Source organism: Chrysochloris asiatica, unplaced genomic scaffold (genome assembly GCF_000296735.1).
Source record: "Chrysochloris asiatica unplaced genomic scaffold, ChrAsi1.0 scaffold00166, whole genome shotgun sequence".
Taxonomy (NCBI): Eukaryota; Metazoa; Chordata; class Mammalia; order Afrosoricida; family Chrysochloridae; genus Chrysochloris; species Chrysochloris asiatica.
This window is the reverse complement of record NW_006408684.1, coordinates 5834151-5854711: the sequence shown is the minus strand read 5'-3', so window position 1 is coordinate 5854711 and position 20561 is coordinate 5834151. Positions and strand designations below refer to the sequence as shown.

Genomic DNA, 20561 nt, shown 5'->3' with positions numbered 1-20561 from the left:
CATCCAAAACCAACACTGATTTTGGGTGAACTAAGGCCAAGAGTTGTGGGATGATGTGGACATCAGCTTCTCTTCCACCCTCTTCAGTCCTTCCCTATGGAGTTCTCTAACTTCTTCCAGGGAAACATCCCCATGGGGATTTTGCTGCTAAATTCCAGGCTGTCCGTATCAATGCCAGTCAGTTGCTGTCAAGTCAGATGTAACACAAGAAACCTCAGGTGTGTCTGAGTAGAACTGTGCTCCAAAGGGTTTCCAATGGCTGATTTTTTTGGAAGTAGATTTCCAGTCTTTCTCCTGAGGTACATTTGGGAATACTTAAACCTTTTTTAGACAGCAGTCAAATGTGCTAACTGTTTGCATTATCCAGAAATGCCATCAATATAGTTGTTGTTGGTAAGTGCCATCAAGTCAGTTCTGACTCATAGCGAACTATATAGGGTCTTGAAGGAGTGGTTAGTTGGTTTGAACCATCAACCTTGTGGTTAGCAGTCCAGTTTGAATAGAAGTCAAGCTGATTTAATGAAATGAATTTTCTGGAGTTCTTGTGTAAATAGTTACCTAAGTGGACATCTAAGAAAATTTTCTCAGAAAAAAGCTTGTCAGAAGCGTGTGCTTAACAGTCCCTGTCTGTATGCAAATGGTTAATATGTAAAATCTCCTGAGCAATGCATTCTCAGGTGGCTTAAGCAGACTCCTTTAAATCATATTTACAGTATCACCCTGCTTACCAAGCCTTGTCAGTTACAGATTAAGCAACAATTGTAATTCAAGCAATGATGCAGTTCAAATAATTGTAGTTGGATTTAAATGATCATTCACTAGATTTATCTTATTTAGCATGGCTCTGTAGGATTAGCATCGAACTGTTAACCACCAAATAGGTGGTTGAAACCATCCAGCTGCTATACAGGGTTTTGCTATGAGTTGGAACCAACTCCATGAGACATAACAACAACAACCTATATGTTAATGAAACAAGGCCAAAGTGTCTAGGCTATTTCATTTTAGTGTGATCTGTTGGAATTTCTCCCCACAAATTACTTCCAAACTGGCTCAATAACACCTGATCCCTTCATTGGGATTTGTTCTGTCTTTCTTGTTGTCATCATGCTTCTCCACCTTCAGTGTGCACACGACTTAACTCAGGAATCCTGCTAACATGCAGATTCAGATCGGAGGAGAAGGCCTTATATACAGCCAGGCATTAGAATACAGATACCCCTGGAAAAAATAATACCTGAACTTTTGATTCATTTGCAAGCTACATGGAGTCACAAGCTTCAGTTGGTGCTCCCCACTTTCCATTTAGAAGAATCAATGCATTTGAGTTATGGCGTTGGAGAAGAATATTAAAAGTACCGTGGACTGCAGAAGAACAAACAAATCGGTGTTGGAAGAAGTACAGCCAGAATGCTCCTTAGAAGCCAGGATGGTGAGACTTTGTGTCTCATACTTCAAACCTGTTATTAGGAGGGACAAGTCTCTGGAGAAGGATATTATGCTTGGTAAAGTGGAGGGTCAGAAAAGATGAGGAAGACTCAGAAATACATGAGTAATTGATGTGTTTATTTTTCTTTATAGACAATATAGAGATGGATTGGCACAGTGGTAGCAACACTGGGCTCAGATGTAACAACAACTGTGAGGATGTTGCAGGACTGAGCAGTGTTTCATTGTGTTGTACATAGGGTACAACTTTGAGGTGGAGTGGACTTGAAACAACTGCCTACCCCCGACTACCAGAAACAAAAAGAGAAAAAGTGGGGTTCACCTATTTTATTCTCTGTCTTGGGCAATGACTCCCAAGTTGACACATCACTCATCTCTATCTCGTTTTACCTTTCCTTCACCTCCCATTGAGTTCAGTTACTGGGACCTGTGGTTGTATCTGCATAGTCTTTCCTGTGCGGTTCTATGTGTGTGGATGCAGTCCTCGGGCCCAGGAACTTCACTGCTGTTGGTCTAGGCCAGATGCTTGCCTAAGTTATGCCAACCAGTGCAAAAGCCATCTCTCTTTTGCTTTTCTAGTTCATGTCTCACCTTTTTGTCAAGAGGAAATTTCTAATATGTTGACTTCCCCTTGTCAAAGCTTTATTGGCTCCCCATGGCCAAAACGCTTGAAAATTTGATAAGTTTGGTTTTCAATCACCTCTCTCATCAAATCGTGTGTTCCAGCTACACTGGGAAACACATTGTTTCTTGCACAGGCTAGTAATTTTCATGCTTCTTTATCTCTATTTTCTTCACCCAGAAAATATATCCCTGCCTAGCATTCCATGACGAGAGCCTACAGAAATCTCACTTTTCACTTCATTTTCTTCAGTTTCTCTTCCCACAAGATGCTTTCTCCAAATCCCTCACCTGTTTCATGTTAGAATAACCTGCTCTACCTCTCCTACCATATTGTTATTGTTGTTAAGTACCGTTGAGTCAGTTCTAACTCATAATGATCCTGTATAGAGTTTCTGATGAGAGGCTGGTAGGTTTGAACCACCCACAATGAGGATAGCAGCCCAGTGCTTATCCTACAGCACCACACCAGGACTCCTCTCTTACCATAGGTCTCCCTTTTATAATGTCTTTACATTCTGTTTCTTGCTAATTATTGTTGTTGTCATTGTGAAGTGCCTTCGAGTCCACTCTGACTCATAGCAACCCTGTATAGGGTTTCTGAGGAGCAGTTGGTAGGTTTAAAGCACTGACTTTGCTGTCCAGTGCATTATTCTGCAGTACCATATCAGGACTCCTTCGTCCTAACAGTGTTCACTTATTTCTTAATTTCTTCTTTATTGTGTTGTCGGTTTTTTATGACAAGGAGTGTGTTTTGTTAAGTTTTATATCTCCTAAATTAACTGGGAACAGGATCTTGCTTAGTGTTTTTAAATGTTTAATCCATTTACTTATCAATTGATTGAGTGAGTTTCTTCGATTCTTTCCTCGAGGAGAGATTTTGAGAAAGAAAAATGGGAAATCGTAAAAGACACTACACAATGAAAGAAATCTAATGTGGCATTGTAGGTTAAACACTGGCCTGCTAACCACAGGTTGGTGGGTCAAATACACCAGTCACTCCTTGGAAACCCTATACAGGGTTGGATGAGTCGGAACCAACTCGACAGCACTTAACAACAACAAAAACATTGGTGGTTCATTGGTAGAATTCTCACATCAAGTTCAATTCCCAGTCAATGTACCTTATATACAGTCATTACATGTCAGTCTGTGGAAGGTTGTATGTTGCTATGATCATGGGAGCTGCGTCACTGCCATTTCAAATAGCAGCAAAGTCACCCATGGTGGACAGGTTTCAGTGGAGCTTCCAGATTAAGGCTAACTAGAAAGAAAAGCGTGGTCGTCTGTTTCTCAAAATCATCCAATGGGAACCCTCTGGATCACAGGGTTCAGTGGTTCAATCTGCAACTGATCATAGAGATATCTCAGACTGGGCAGCATTTTATTTCATTGTGCATAGAGTCACCAGGAGGTAGGGACCAACTCTATGACAGTTAACATCAACAAATGATTGGGGCTGGGGAGAAGGGAGTAACTGACATCATAAGTGTCTGAAATGCAACATTATCCATATCTTAAGTATCCTAAAGAACACGTAAGAAATGTTGGTCACTTCCTACAAAATTCATAACCTCTCCCAGCTGCCATGAACTTCTTCTCATACTTTATCATAATAGTGTTCCCCTGGTGAAATTTTAACTTAAATGATATTTCTTCTATAATTTGTAATTGCCTGAAAGACAGTTGCCTGTGGAACATATGACTGAGAGTGAGTAGATCTACCATCAGCTTATTAAAAAGTAAACACTAGGAACTCTTCTAGAAAAGTGAGGGGTCTGTATCTGAGGCAAAGTATGTTCAGATACCATCAAGGTAGAAATGCCCTACACAACACAGGCCACAAATTTGAGCCTCTCCATGGAGTCGTGGTGTAGTACTGTGGGTTAATGCACTGGACTGCAAAGTCATTTGAAGCTCAAGATCGGTGGTTCAAATTAACCAGCTGCTCCTCAGAAACCCTATACACGGTCGCTATGAGTTGGAACCAACTCGGTGGCACATAACAACAACAATCACAACTATACTAATACTTGATCTATGGTAATCACAAGCTATAATTACTACTGTTATTCTTATTAGTAATACGTTTAAATCACAGGACATATTTACAACACTGTATGCATTGCTGTTGTTCTTGATTCTAACTGACCTTGCAGTCCAGTGCATTATCCCATAATGCCACACTAGGACTCCGTAGTTGTGATTGTTGTTTTTGTTGTTGTTATGTGCCGTGGAGTCAGTTCCGACTCATAGCGACCCTGTACAGGGTTTCCGAGGCTGTAAATCTTTACAGGAGCAGAAAGCCTTCATCTTTCTCCAGCAGAACAGCTGGTAGTTTTGAACTGCTGACCTTAAGGTTCGCAGCCCTATTTGTAACCACTACACTACCAGAGCTCCTTAGTTATGATAGTGACTGCTAAAAATGGACTATGGTAATCAATATTAACAAGAATGCATAGTAATCTTCAGAAAAAGTTAACAGTTGCATCCATAGGCCTCTGTGATGACAGTATTAAAGGTAAAAGAATCTAGGGGATGCTGTGCTTTGTACCTTTGAATGGATGTTGGACTAGTAAGCATAGCTGCCAACTTATTATTTGTGTGAAAATGATCAGATATCAGAAATACATGAGTAATTGATGTGTGTGCATTAAGTGCCATTGAGTTGATTCTGACTCATAGCGACCCAATATATGATTTCTGAGGAGCGGCTGGTGGGTTTCAACTGCTGACCTTGTGACTCAAACTGACTTAGCAATCAAGCGTATAATTGCTTTATGCACAGCTAGGTCTTTCTTTCATGAGGTAAATTCATGTTTGGTTCACTTTTTATTTGTTTGCATATAACTCATAGCTTATTTCTGGGTCTGTTTGCATTTTTCACACCTCTCTTGGCTGTTCATAGCATGGTGGCCTTGGTTACAAACAAGTCCTGTAGAAAGAACATGCAGAGTGCCACTGAGATTCTCAGATGGATGGTGGCCGTTTCACCCGTGCTTTCTCCTGCCTCTGCTTCTACTCTGGATTTGTCTTCCTTTCTTCGGGAAGTGGTTAGAGCCATAGCCGAAAGGAAGCCATGGTATGTGAAATTAGCAAAGCTTGTCCTGCTAGAGGAAGACGAGCCTTAGGATTCTGAAGCAGAGTTGTTGTAAAAGTGCATGGACTCTGGGAGTCAGCAAACCCAGCTTTGAATTGATTCTACCTATTATTAGATATGTGACTTTACCAATCTACTCTGACCCTCAGTTTTCACATCTGCTGTTGGGTTTTAAATGTCTAGATTTCATCATAGATAGGAGACTATGCCCAACGTCTAGTACTACGTAGCAAAAACTCAAACACTATCAGCCACTGTTAGAAAGCTGGTGCTCTAGCTCTGTAATTTATAAGCTCCACGGCTTCAGACAAGCCATTTCACACCTTTGGACATCAGTTTCTACATTTGTAAACTGAGGATATTGGACAATCTATTGGTTGCATGGTCTAAAGACATTGGTGTGGATGCACTGTAAGCTAATACAGTAAGTGTGAATGATGCCAACAGCTCTTGGCAGAGCCACCCAGTTTGTTCTAGCAAACCATCAGGAAAAAAGGAAACCAGCTATGTAATTAGAAGTACTGGTGTGTGTCTTGTTTACCACAAGTTTACCACAAACATACCTGGCATGTAGTAGGCACTCAGCAAACATTTGTTTCAGGATTGAAATAATTACTTGTATTGGTCAGAAACCAGGAAAGAGATAGTACATTCAGAATGGGTATTTGAAGAGGTATGATGAAGCATTATTTTATAAGGGAGTGGACAGAGCTAGAAGAACCTCCCCATCCCCCCCCCCCCCCCACACACACACACACACTCACACAAATGCTGAGCCATTCAGGGCTAGCAACAACAGGAAACTCCTTTTCTACCTCGTTGGCTGATGGAGCAGTTACTGGAATTCAGAAAATTGCTGAAGCTATGGGTAATACCACTGGATAGCAACTGGAATAAACACACTGCTCTCTCTCCTCACCCCGCATCTTCTGATATCCTGATGGAGCCTCCCGTTGGCTTAACTCAGCACAAAAACAGAAGACAAAGAAAGCAGGTTGAGGTTGGCTGTGGATATCTTCTGGGGCAAAAAGCAAGGTAAAGACAGGAGTACAGTGCATCTGAAGGGGCAAATGGAGAGGATTTAACACACCAGACTAGCTGTCTATATAAGTAAATCTCTGACAAAACAACCAGAATGTTTTCTTTACTTTGAAACACTTTTACATTGCATAAGAAGTTAACTGCGTATTCTGGTCTAAGAGGTTTGTCTTTTTCAAACCAAGGATGTCAATAGGGTTATGCAGGGATTATCTTAAAAAACATAAACATGTATTCACTAATCAATAGCAGGTCTGTCCACCATATTTTGGAAGGATGAGAGGATAGAAGGGTTCATGGAAGCATAGAAAGAAGAATTGAAGAGGGATGGATGGAAGGATGGACAGACAACAGGATGGCTAACCTAAGAGAAAGGGCAGGGCATAGGCAGACTGGGCTGCATTCGTAGTGGTAATGTTAGGAGCACAGCTATGGGAAAGCTAGAATAATGACAAGGAACACATTCAGCTAGAGAAGACAGATCCAGTCAGCATCTCCTGACATCTCCTGGTGTGCTTACAATGAGGAAGCAGCTGCTTCATCACACTTTTGTCTCAAACTTACTAGTTCTGTTTTCTTTGTCTTTTGGTTTCCATGACCAGGAAATACTTACATTCTCTTGGTGAGTTAGTTACTGATGGTTGCTCTCAGTCTGTTGAACGCTCCTATCTCAAGACTGTCTAGTTGTTGTTAGTAAGATTATAGAAGACCTGTAGTCCCTTTACCAACCTGTTGTTCTGTATTAGTAAAACATTGTAAGTAAATGCTCCCTATTTCCACTTTGTCAAAACTATCTCTGAAGACCTAAATAGAGAGTATGGGGGTGGGTGGGGAAGAATACGTTGTAACTACAGTAATATATCTTTCAGCACAATAAGATGTTAAGCGATTTGGATATTATGCATACACCATGTCATACTCTGGTTCTGCTTTTTCTTTAAGCATCTCAAACAAGCTTTGTGCTGAGAAGGATTCATTTTTGTGCTTGGTCCTTAATCAAAGTCATTAGCAGTTTCTCTGTATCTGATATATGAGAGTAAATCAAAAGTATCATTACAAAAATCATAGAAACCTTTGGTAAACAAAAATATCAAAATGTGAAGCTATTGTTTGTTGACAAGTTTTCCATCTAAATCTACACACTTCTCAAGGCAGTGTTTCCATCCCTCTAACCCTTACCTTTCCCAAGGGGTCCTGGTGTGGTACTGTGGGTTAATGAGCTGGACTGCAAAGTTGGTTTGAACCACAAGGTTGGTGGTTCAAGCTCACCAGCTGCTCCTTGGAAACTCTATACAGGGTCGCTATGGGTCAGAACTGACTCAATGGCACTTAACAACAACAGCCCTTCCCCAGAGTCCTGGTGTGGCACTGTAGGATCAGTACTCAACTACAATTTTGGTGTGAAATGCAAGGTCAGTGGTTCAAACTCACCAGCACAGTTCCTTGAAAACCCTATACAGAGTCTTTATGAATTGGAATTGACTCAATGACAGTACACAACAACAACAATCCTTCCCTCAAAGAATTCTGGGCCCTTCGATTACACCAACTCAGAAATGGTCATTTTGACATCCTCAAGGATTTAAATTATGTTCCTTTTAAATATTCCTTCAGTTTGTGAAACAAAAAGAAGTCTGAAGGGACAAGATCAGGGCTGTAGGCGAATGGGATGAGATTTCCCAATGAAATACTGTAAGACAGCCCTTGCTGCCTTCAAAGAATGAGCAAGTGCATTTTCGTGATGGAAAACAATTACTGGTCACAAATTTCCTCGCCTTTTCCTCATCATTGCACTTTTCAGTTTTCTTAAAGCTTCTTCACAGTAAACTCCCTGATCATCCTGTGTTCTTCGAGAAAACCTGTCACAATTATCCCTTTGGAATTCCAAAACACAGTCACCATAACCTTCTGAACTGACCTCCCTGCCTTGAATGTAACTGGCCCAGCATATCCCCTGGATATGGATCCTGTTGGTAAATCCAAGACTAATCCTAGTTATGATTCGTTCCATGAAATGGTCTTCATTAGCTTCAATCTTACTTAAAAGACTGATGGAAAGATCAGCTCTTTAAACTAGCTGATCTTCGCTCAACACTTTCAGCAAGACCTGTCAACCAGAGAGCCAAATCATGTGAGATCCCAGCGTCAGTAGCTAATGCATCAGTATTAATCCTACAGTCTTCTTCCACCAGTGTCTAGACTTCAGCCACTGTGTCTGCATCAAGATTGATGGTCTTCTCTATCTTGGCTCCTCTTTGAGACCTTCCTGACCTTCCTTTATCTACCTAAAAACTATTGTTTTATGTGGGGCAGCATTCTCATTAACTTATGAAAATTTTTATAAGTTGGGAAGATGTCTTCTAGTCTTTTGTTAAAATTTTGATATTAGTCCTAACCTCAAAATCATTTTTTTATAATGGCACAAAAGTATCCTTTTATTTTTAAGGCATCCCAATGGAGTCCTGGTGTGGTGTTGTGAGTTAATGTCTCAGACTGCAAAGTCATTTGAACTGCAAGGTCAGCGGTTCAAGCTCACCAGCTGCTTCCTGGAAATCCTATACAGGGTCACTATGGGTTGGAACCGACTCGACGGCACTTCACAACAACAACGAGACTAAGCTATGAGTGCTGGTAGCCTAGTGGGCTTTGTGCTGGGCTGCTAACTGCAAACTCAGCAGTTTGAATCCGCCAGCTGCCCCCCAGGAGAAAAATGAGGCCTTTCTGCTCCTGTAACAATTTACAGCCTCGGAATTTCTATGCAGGGTCACAATGATTTGGAACCGATCTGATGGCACACAGCAGCAGGCTAAGATAAATGAGGCTACCAGGCTAAGACAAACGAGAACTTGTCTGCAGCCATTGCTGATCACAGATCATTTTGTTTGGCATAAACCCATGCATGTATGAACTTGAAGGCTAGTAGCGGTTGTCTTTCACACATGAGTCCCACATACATTTTTGTTAGCCTTGTAGCTTTCAGTGGAGCAGATCCTTTTACATCTCGGAGAATTGTTTCTTTGTTTTTAAGGTAAGTTGTGATTGTTGAGCGTGACTTGCCTAAATCGCCAGCAGTGGCATTCACTGATTTTCTACCTTTATTTTGTTTCAGAACCCTCTGTTTCATTTCGAAATTGCTGCTTCTTCTTTGCCTCTTGCTATTGCTATCATTTGCACAGGTTTTGCTATATTTGGGAGCTCTGATGCATTTCATGGTAACATGGTATTTTCAATAGCCTCGTATGGATGTGAAAGCTGGACAGTGAATAAGGAAGATCGTAGAAGAATTGATGCCTTTGAGTTGTGGTGTTGGAGGAGAATACTGAAAGTGCCATGGACTGCCAAAAGAACCAATAGATCTGTTTTGGAAGAAGGGCAGCCAGGGTGCTCCTTGGAGGCCAGGATGGCTAAGCTTTGTCTCTCATACTTTGGACATATTGTCAGGAGGGAACAGTCGCTGGAGAAGGATGTTATGCTGGGTAAGATGGAGGGTCAGAGAAAAAGAGGAAGACCCCTAAAAAGATGGATTGGCCAGGTGGCATCATTGATGGACTCAAGTGTGGCAGTGGTAGTGAGGTTGGCCCAGTATTGGACATTGTTTCATTCTGCTGTACATGGGGTTGCTATGAGTCGGTTCCGACTCGATGGCACCTGACAACAACAACAACAGCCTTGAAAGAAAATTTAAGAGATAGCACTTCACACTCAAGAGATGCCCAGTACACAAGGTCTACTAGTTAAAGCTTATACACTGTTACATGGTAAATATTTTAAGTAGAAAACACAGTACATGACATACACGAGCCAATGCATAGATGTTTATTATGACTCTCAGCACATTATTGGTTATGTGTGTACTATTATACACCTGGCAATACAAATGCTTTGTATACAAGAGACATATATGCATTGTGAGTGGGATGGAATTCCGTTCCTTAAGTCCTGTCCTCTGATCCAGATTCTGAACTCCATTATAACGTCATGAGACCATGGACATATATGAGGTAGGACATTGCCTGAAAAGGTGTTATGCAGTACATGACAATGTGCTGTTAGAGAACAGTTTCATTGGTGAAATGCCCTTTAACGATGATTAATGAATCGGGAAATTGTAAGATGCCTGCCTTAATCGCTTTTTTAAATTAGTGGCATTTTGCAGCATGGCTGTGGCTTTTGATTGTATTGTTTAAAGCCAAGTTTGAAACGAACTATTGAGTCCTCATTTATTTTCGCTTCAGAAATCCAGGAAACAATTTTGCCAGTTTCTGCACAAAAGCTGATGAAATCTTCCAAATTCCACACAAATACCTTCAGTGACAGGCAAATAATAGTGAAAGCTAGAAACTAACAGCCTCCAAGACATTTTGAAAATGGTCTCTTCCTTACTTTTTATAGACTTAGTTTTATGGTATTTTGTTTCCAATGCTCCCTTCATGGAAAGAAAATAATTGCTAATTTCCCCAGCAATATGGACACATATATAACATTTTTTAGACTTCTATCAGGTTGTAAAAATTGTAGGAGGATTCCCTAGTATTCCCACCATCTTCCCACACTTCTGGAGACAAGAGGCAGCTGTCCTGTAGGCCTAGAACCTTTCTGCATGTATGACCTCAGGCCATCTCAGACCATATACCTTCCCAGGATGTTGCTGTTGTTAAGTGCTGTGGAGTCAGTGCTGATTCATAGCGACTCTGTGTAAGGCTCCCGAGGAGCAGCTGGTGGGTTTGAAATGTCAACCCTGGGGTTAGCAGTCCAGTGCTTACCACACCAGGATCCCTTCCCCAGGTTTTGTTGTTGTTAAGTGTCGTCAAGTCAGTTCAGACTCATAGCAACACTGTGTAAGATTTCTGAGGAGCAGCAGGTGGATTTGAACTGCCAAACTTGGGGTTAGCAGTCCAGTGCCGATTCCACAACATCACGTCAGAACCCCTTTCCCAGTTATTGTTGTTGTTGTTATTAAATACCATTGAGTAGGTTCAGATTCATAGTGGCCCTGTGTAAAGTTTCCAAGGACGCCTGGTGGGTTTGAACTGCCAACCTTGGGGTTAGCAGTAACATTGCTGATCCTATGTGCCACTCCAGGACCCCTTATCCAGGTTGTTGTTGTTGTTGAGTGCCGTTGAGTTGATTCTGACCCACAGCGACCCTGTATAGGGTTTCCAAGGAGCAGCTGGTAAGTTTGAACCACCGACCTTGCAGTTCAAACGACTTTGCAGTCTGGCGCATTAACCCACAATGCCACAGGTTGTCCATAAAAAGAAGAAGTAGTCCAAAGAAAGCCATATAGGCAATGATTAGTAAATTCGTTCAAGCAGGTTTGAAAAGATTTGTGGAAATTTTTCATGATCTGTTTGCTTAATTTTTCCAAAACCTTTTTAAAATCCCCTTGTATAAGCTTGATGGTTTACAGCAATAAAAATTTATTATCTTACCCTTTGGTCAGAAGTTTGATATTGTTAGCAGGGCTGTGTTCCTTGAGGGGTACAGTTTCTAGGGAAAAGTCTTTTTACTTCTCATTTGCAGCTTCTATAGACTGCCTGCATTTCTTGGCTTGTGGCCTCTTCCATCTTCAAACCAGTAATGACTGATTGAATCTTTCTCACAGCCCTGTGTTCGGACTCTCCTGCCTCCCACTTCCATATTTAAGGATCTTGTTGATTGCAATTCACCCTCCCAGATAAACTGAATAATTTCTCTGATTGTAGGTCAGCTGATGAACACCCTTACTCCAACTGCTGTTTCTTTTTATTTTTCTTATGTGTATGACATATCCACAGTTTCTTGAAATTCGGACAGAATTTTCTCTAGAAGGACGGTATTCGACCTGGTCCAGGTGAAGATATTTATTACAATGGTTTCATCAGGCACAGTTCTGGGTTGACCACTGTGAAGCCCATGCTCGCACTAACGTCTGTTTTGTAGTCATGACGTGTGATGATAAGACTATAAGTGAACAGAGAACTGCATTAGAAATTTGGAAAACTAGGTTCTAGATTAAGAGTTATCAGTTGATTTGACATTTAGACAAATCTCCTGACACTTAATTTGTTTTCCTCTCAATCTTCTCATTTGTAAAATGGATGGCATTTTAATTTCAGAATCTCTTTGGTCTCTTCCAGAGACCTGCAAGTTTGAGAAATTCTTTTGGTCAGGTGAAAGTCAAAAGGAATAATTTCTTTTGACATGATTATTGCATTCTTGTTGATTAATTTTTATCTCAGCTTTTCATAAAGGTTTATGCATGGTTAAAGTTAATTATTTTCTCACTGTATAATTAAAAGTAGATGAATCCCAGTTGAAAGTGTTCAATGGATAACTTATTCTTTCTTTAAGAAAATGAAAAGATAAAATCAGTAGCAAACTTCCTGCTGCCTTTGCAAATCAGCTGATTGAGTTGTATTCAGTTGACGTATGGTTTTGCCAAAGGGTTGGATTATAGAAGATTACCTTGAACACCATCCAGGAATGGATTATAGGTGGCTGTTACTTTTCTTACAAAACACCTCAGGACAACTGAACAAAATTTTAAAACTCATAAAATGCATTTTACGTGAGTCTGTCTGCCCCTGTAAAGATTTACAGTCTCAGAAGTCCAATGGAACAGTTCTGCCTTGTAGCGTTGGTAAGCATCTCAATCAACTTGAAGACAGTGTAGGGTTTTTTTAAATTACAAATTGAATGATATTTTACATGGGAGAATATCACTTTTATACGCATCCTATCGTATTTTGTTTCACTGCAATTGTAACCCCCTCCGTGCATCATCATTCAATAGTATTTGCTTCTGTTCCTTCTGTTTTTCTTTGGATGTACATAGAAACAGTAATATATAATTATTTAAGCAACAAAAGGTCACATTCTGGAAGGCAGTGTGTTTTTAAATGTACTTGACTAGGCAAATGTGGTAAATATTGAAGCATAACCATGTAGATTTACTGTCTATCCCATGTAGGCAGTCAGGGCAGCCCTCACATGTTTTTCATCTGGAGCTCAGCTGTACAACTCTAAGAATGGTCATGGTCACGGGGACAGCGCTCATATGTTGAGGAAATGTTGCTTTTGTCCTGATGTGGGCTTGCTGACTGATAACAGTATATGGGACCTCAACCTTCTCCTCGTACATGAATTTCTTTGAAAACAATTTTACATAGTTTTGAGCAATAACTGATAACACATTTGAATGTTATAAAGCCAAAACAAAAGATGAGATTTTATTGCTAAAAGATCAGATATTTTAGAATTGTATTCAACTTCCTGCTGCTTATACCAAACCAAACCAATTGCCATCAAATCAATTTTAATTTTTTACTACTGTCGTTGTTGGTAAGTGCTGTTGAGTCACTTCCGGCTCTTGTATAGGGTACAAGTGACCTTGTATAGGGTACCCAAGGAGCAGCTGGTGAGCTTGAACCACCGACCTTGCAACTCAAAATGACTTTGCAGTCCAGTGCAGTGTCACACCAGGACTCCCTTCTTACTACTGATTGGTTGGTTGGTTGGTTATATGCTGTGGTGTCGGTTCCAACTCATAGCAACTCTGTACTAGTAGAGCATATCAAATGATGGGTTTTTGATGCTGAATTTGATTTCTTCAACCTATCCTGCCCATAGGTCATTTGAGTTGTCCATTTACTTGAGCTGTTTATCAGCCTGATTGGTAACCTTGCATGTGTGAATTACAACAGTATGTAAGCCTCTGTAGTATGACAGACTGATAGACAGATGGTGGTTATTTGCCTGTAGAATTACTGAATACAAATAATGATATGGATTACTGGTGAGTTAGGGTGATGAAGAGGGCACTTCAGAGTTTACAGTTCTATGGTGGAGGCAGAACTACATAGACATTCCTCTGGTGTACCATTCTGATGGTGGCTTGACTCAGCCCGTTGAAAGGCTATGGTTGAGAAACATGTGGCTGGAAGAGCTCTGTAATGCATTAGGCTTGTATAGTTAGGACACAACTGTAACTATGTTGGTACTAGGAGGTACAAACAAACCAAGAGAGTCATGAGATTAAGGACTTGCTGCTCTGGTTGTTTGCTTGTGAGTATATATATGAACATATGTTGAGTTGTCATAGTAAACTGCTGAGGACTAGAAAAAGACATGATGACTTTGAAAACCACCAGACAAGTGGTTATTTGATATTCTATAGAAAAATGAAGCCATAAATACTCACAAAAGGTTACATGAATAGACCGTTGAATACAAATTGCAAAACTCATTCATTTCATAAACTAGGGGTTGCATATATCTTTTAAGAGAGTAATATGTGAGATTATTCTCATAAAAAATATCTACATCTTCCTCTACTGATAGAAAATATTTACTATCTTCCTCTATTAATCCTCTTGGCTATTCTATTATGTGCTAGTAGGTTTATTTTCATCAGAAATAATTTTGGTAAGAATCTCCATGCACATAAAAATAGCAACCTGGATCATTAATATGATTTTAATGTTGTAAGGAATTTTATGGAGTCCTAGTGTGGCGCTGTGGGGTAATACACCAGACTGTGAAGCTGTTTGAATTACAAGATTGGTGATTCAAGCTTACCAGCTGCTCTTCGGAAACCCTATACAAGGTCGCTATGGGTCAGAACCAACTGGAAGGCACTTAACAACAACAACAACAAGGATTTATTTTTTTCCTTCTCTCTACCTCCTTTAAGAAGCCCTGGTGGTGTAGTGGGTTACTCGTTGGACTTCTAACTGCAATATCAGCAGTTCAAATCCACCAGCCGCTCCTGCAGTCACAAGACAAGGCTCTCTTTATAGCCTTGGAAATCCTATGCTGTGAGTGGGTGTCAACTTGAAGGTACACAACCACCACCATCACAACACCACCATCACAACACCACCACCTCCTTTAAATGAATTGCATTAAATTAGAAATAAGTATTACTGTCTCTATTATTAATATCTTAAACTTAGGGATAGATTCATTCTTTACTTTTTGTATTATAAAATAGGTTTCAAAAAGCTTGAGATTAGGTGAAATCCACATTCATTTGACTGTATTTTGGGGTGCATAAATTTAAGCTGTATCTCTTAGGTTTATAAGTAGTTGAGATATTGATAATGTGGTGGTGGTTATGTGCCGTGGAGTTGGTTCTGACTCATAGCGACCCTGTATAGGGGTTTTGAGGCTGTAAATCTTTACAGGAGCAGAAAGCCTCATCTTTCTCCCACAGAACAACTGGTAGTTTCAAACTGCTGACTGTAAGATTGGCAGCCTGAGTCATAACCACGCCTACACTATATATCCTTTTTATTCTGCATTTTTTTCTTTCTTAGAAATTGTACTTTTACAATTTGAATAATATTGTACTAAAAAGTACAAGCATTTGAAAACAACATTCATCCTTCAGAAGAGACGGCCCTTGGTTGAAATGTGATCTCCTAATCCAATGTACATTAATCTTAGGAAACGTTGTTGTAAATATTTAAATATTTTCATTTAGAATCTAGACATTGTTTCCCATCAGTAACAGAGTAGACACAGGACATTTTTTCTTCTTTAGCTCACATTAATATAAATGATTAATTTTTCCGTAATTTCTTCTATTGTATACTATTCCCAGAGAGGGCACGCTTTTCTACTTCCTCCCTAGCCAGTAGAGGACCATACAAAGTGGTCCTCAGGCATCAGTCACTTCAGTGCTTAAACAAATGGAATAACCAGAGTTAGATACATTTTTAAGGTTAAGTACTAAGCAATTTGTTTGCATTGATTTGCTCAAAATCACACCAGCAAAATATTTTCTAAAGCAATCCTTAGTTGTCAGTGGTACAGGAGCTCGAAATCAGTTGCTATGTTTTTAATCTAAATTATCAACATTTTGTGCTTCATATTAGTACAATAGGAGTCCTGGTGTTGGCGGTGCGATAAAGCACTGGACTGCAAGGTCGGTTTAAACTGCAAGGTCAGTGGTTCAAACCCACCAGCTGCTCCTTGGAAACCCTGTTTAGTGTCAGAACAAACTCGATGGCACTTAACAACAACAACAACATTAGTACTCTAGCCAAGGTAACTTAATTTGAAAGTTGTTGTTTCTAGATGCCAGTGAATCAGTCTGACTCATAGTGACCCTGAATGGGGTTTCTGAAGACCTGCATAAATTAGTAGCTCCTTTCCAAAGTCTGACGAAGGTAAGAGCAATATGGGAAATAAGAAAACAAGAATTTGACGTTAACCTCTGTTAGGAATATTTTTTGGTTGAAAATTAGAAAGAATGAATTCTTCATTGAATTTCACAAAATTTCGATATTATTGTAAGATAAAATTTCTAGTCAGCAATCAATCAAAGCCATTGACTTCTGTTGTTATTGTTGTTAAGTGCTGTCAATTCAGTTTCAACTCGTAGTGACCCTGTAGAGGGTTTCCAAGGAGCAACTGATGAACTTGAACCACCAACCTTGCAGTTCAAACCGACTGTGCAGTCCAGCGTATAAACCCGCAGCACTACGCCAGGACTATTAGAGATATCAAAATTGCTTTACATTTTTATTTATCCTGGGTGTCCCCTTTGTAGCATGGTGGTTGGTGGCTGTGTGCTTTCGGCTGGTAGACTTGAACTGATGAACTTATGGTGAGCAGTCCAGTGTGTAATCCACTATGCTACAATGGCTCCTTTTTAGCATAGCATATCTAAAGCCATTAAGATGTTTTAGTTAATGCAGGGTGAGTAATGGATGCATTCAGAGGAACATTTCATTAAAGCTAGAAAAAACTCACAGGAGTGTCTAGCCTGCTTCCCCAGGTAGTGAATTAAAAGAGTATCAAGTTTAGAGCCTGCAGACCTGACTTGAGGTCTTACTCCATTGCTTCATGTCTATATGACTTGGGCTAAAATACTTAACCTCTCTGAGCTTCAGTTTCTTAATCTCAAAATAAGGATGATTCCTACTTCCTGTGTTTTAATCAAAGAAAGGAGTCATGTACAATCCCTTTGAGCTGGTAAATGGAATCCAAATGTAAACACTAAGGCCTGAGGAGTTTGCTTGAGAATTATCTGACCATCTCAATAGAACATGACCTAGCTGCACCCAAAACTGTTCTCTTCTGAAGGCCCCAGTCTTCAATAGTCAACTTTCAACAGAAGAAAGCATTTCATTTAGGGAGATGACAAAGTGACTCTAATTGAAAAGATAGGGGTGTTATTGCATTAGCGTTTATAGTCACAGTTTTGGACTCCTGGTGTGGCACTGTAGGATAAACACTGGATTTCGAACCACAGGCTCAGTGGTTCAAGCCCATCAGCTGCTCTCGGAAACCCTATGCATGGTCACTATGAGATGGAACCAACTTGATGACTCTTAACAACAATACTGTCACAGAGCATCACTTTGGAGGGACAGACATATAATATTACTTAGTCCCTTTTGTAGCAGGACAAAGATGAGGCTTTCTGCTCTCGTAAGCATTTTCAGCCTCAGAAACTCTATACAGGGTCACTGTGAGTTGGAACCAATGCCACAGCACATAACCACCACCACCACCACCAGTCCCTTTTGTAACACCTTTAGAGACTTAATGAACTAGTAAAACAAACTCAGCAATTTCACAACTGTGAAATACTGTGTGTTTTCATAGTATCTGGAAGATGTGAGATTTCCATGAATGCATGAAGAACTACCATAGTCTCACGGCTGTTTCCAAAATCACATGATCTTGGTCACAAGAGTAGGAAAAGCTATATAGTACACAAATCAAAGAGGATGTCATGTTAGTATTAAAAACACAAAATCATCCCCACTCTCTGAAGGGCAGGAAGCCACACTAAATTGGATGGCAGCAAGACGGCTGTTCTTGGTGCGGAGTTATTTCAAATTAGGAAAAACAGTAGCAAAATGTCAGTTAATGTAGGTCAGGGTCTGTTATAAAAAGCTCAGAGGCCGCTGTGTTTCCTGTCAGCAGATGCACTATTTGTTATTTTTGCAGACGTCACAATACGTATCTGAACTGGTGTGTGGGTTACAGGCCATCCTTGCCGACAGTTAGAGCCTGAGCTCATCACCTGAGGCAGACACAGAGCCTCCCTCCATCTCCTAGACCCTGGAGCTGTCTCCAGTCCTGGGCTGCTCTGTTCTCTGTCAGTCCTCAGGCAACTCTGAGGCCTTAGGTTCTCACCTCAGTGTCTGTCTCTCTGGTCTTAATAGATGAGGGACTTTCTGGTGGGCAGACTATTCTGCTATTATGGATTAGCCTACGAATGCAGGTCAGCCAGGAAGGTCCAAAACCAAACTCCAAATTCACTGCCAGCTGGTCGATTCTGACTCAGAGCGACCCTGTGTAGGCTCTTGGAGGTTGTAAATGTTTGCAGGAGCAGAAAACCTCGACGAACCATGGCAATGAAACTGTATATGATAGGATGAATGTAAAACTAATGTTCTCCCATGTAAATTATCACATAATTCACAATAAAACATTAAAAAAAAAAAAAAAAGAAAGCCTCGAGGGTGTTTCTCCCACGGAGTGGCTGGTGGGTTTGGTGGTAATGGTGGTGTGCTGTGCAGTCAGTTTCAACTCATAGTGACCCTGCGTAGGGTTTCTGAGGCTGTCAATCTTTACCGGAGCAAAAAGCCTCATCTTTATTATCTTGTATGTTATTGCTGTTGTTATGTGCTTTGAAGTCAGTTCCTACTCATAGCAACCCTGCACAGGGTTCCCGAGGCTATAAATCTTTATGGGAGCAGAAAGCTTCATCTTTCTCTCACAGAATGGCTGGTAGTTTCGAACCGCTGACCAAGAGATTAGCAGCCCGCTCATAACCACTACACTACCAGAGCCCCTTGGCTGGTGGGCTTGTTGTTGTTGTGAAGTGCCGTTGAGTTGGTTCTGACCCATAGTGACCCTGTATAAGGTTTCCAAGGAGCAGCTGGTGAGCTTGAACCACTGACCTTGTAGTTCAAACGGCTTTGCAGTCTGGGACATTAACCCACAGCGCCACACCAGGACTCTGGCTGGTGGGTTTAGAACTGGAGAAATGCCTATTCACTCAAGCTCCCACAATAACACAACAAAGGTGTATTTGGTATTTCCTCTATATGGTGATGTATGCTAATGACATCGCTGCCATCTAATCAGCCCTCAAGTCTGGGTGACCCCATGTACAATGGGGTCCTGGTCCTGTACTGTCCTTATGATCAGTCGTGGATCAGATCATTGTGATCCTCAGGGTTGTCACTGACTGGTCTTCAGTAGGAAGTGGTCAGGTCTTTCTTAGTCTATGTGAGCCTGGAAGCTCCACGGAGACCTGTTCAGCATCAGAGCATCACATAAGCTTCTAGTGACAGATAAGATTGGAATGGGCAGCGCAGGACCAGGATGTTTTAAATGGGCAGGCTGCACATGAGGTGCACGGGGCAGAAATCACACCCAGAACTTCTACATGGAAGGCTGGAACTCTAGCCTGGAATTACTAGTGCCTCACACACATGCACACACACACACACATGCTAGCACCAACTCCATATCAACTCCCTACTCTGTGATAAGCACGGTACTAGGCACTCTCTTGATATTATCTTTAATATGAAGTGGTATAAGGCTGTGTTATCCCCAATTTACAGTTGAGAAATCAAAGCATTAAATGACACTCAGTTAGCAAATCCAAGTATGACTGATTCCAAAGCCCATAGTTAACTTGCCGAATCTTTTCTGTTCTGAATCAACTAATTACTGTACGCTAAGCGCATGAAAACTTTAGTAGGTTCTGTGTTACTACAAAAATGGATCCTAATTCTGTGCTGTCTTTAAATAGCATTCAAGAGGCAGATAAGATCCATGCAGCAGGACTGTATGGAAAGATGAAAATACATGAGCCACAAAGGAGGTGCTGATGAAGTCCTAAGATAAATAAGAGGAAAGAAAGATAAGGATGGAATGGGCAGGGTAGGTTCAGGGTGTTTTAAATGGGCTGTGAGGATGGGAATGATGGGTGTGGCTATGTGGAAATGAGAAAAAAAAAAATGGCTGTCAAACTTGGAGAAGGGCAGGAAGAAAGACAATAGTGTGTCTAAAAACCGATTTCCATGGGTGTTTGCTAGGGGTCCCAAGAAGCTGGCTGCTGAGTTCCTGTGTCCTGACCTTAGTCCAGACTTTGAATCAGATCTCAGAGACCAGCCCATAAGCCTTCACCTCTCCACCTCTCCAATTCCTCTGGGTGCTCTAAATAAAGTAGTTTTGTTGTCAAAGATTACTCAAGGAAAGAAGTAGTTGAAATATTCAAAGTTTTTATTCTCACTCAATCTGCAATAATATTAAAGGTTACTTTTTTAAAAAATTTTTTTTATTGTGAATTATGTGACAGTTTACATGGGAGAACATTAGTTTTACATTCATCCTA

The 20561-nt window shown here is 40.7% G+C and overlaps 1 protein-coding gene and 1 pseudogene across 2 annotated transcripts in view; both read left to right on the top strand.

Annotated features, from left to right (window-relative positions):
* Positions 1–5201, top strand: part of LOC102841399 — a 45184-nt pseudogene extending 39983 nt beyond the window's left edge.
* The window catches only part of DPP6 (dipeptidyl-peptidase 6), a 1346563-nt gene that overhangs the window by 532316 nt on the left and 793686 nt on the right, over positions 1–20561 (top strand). The window lies entirely within an intron of this gene.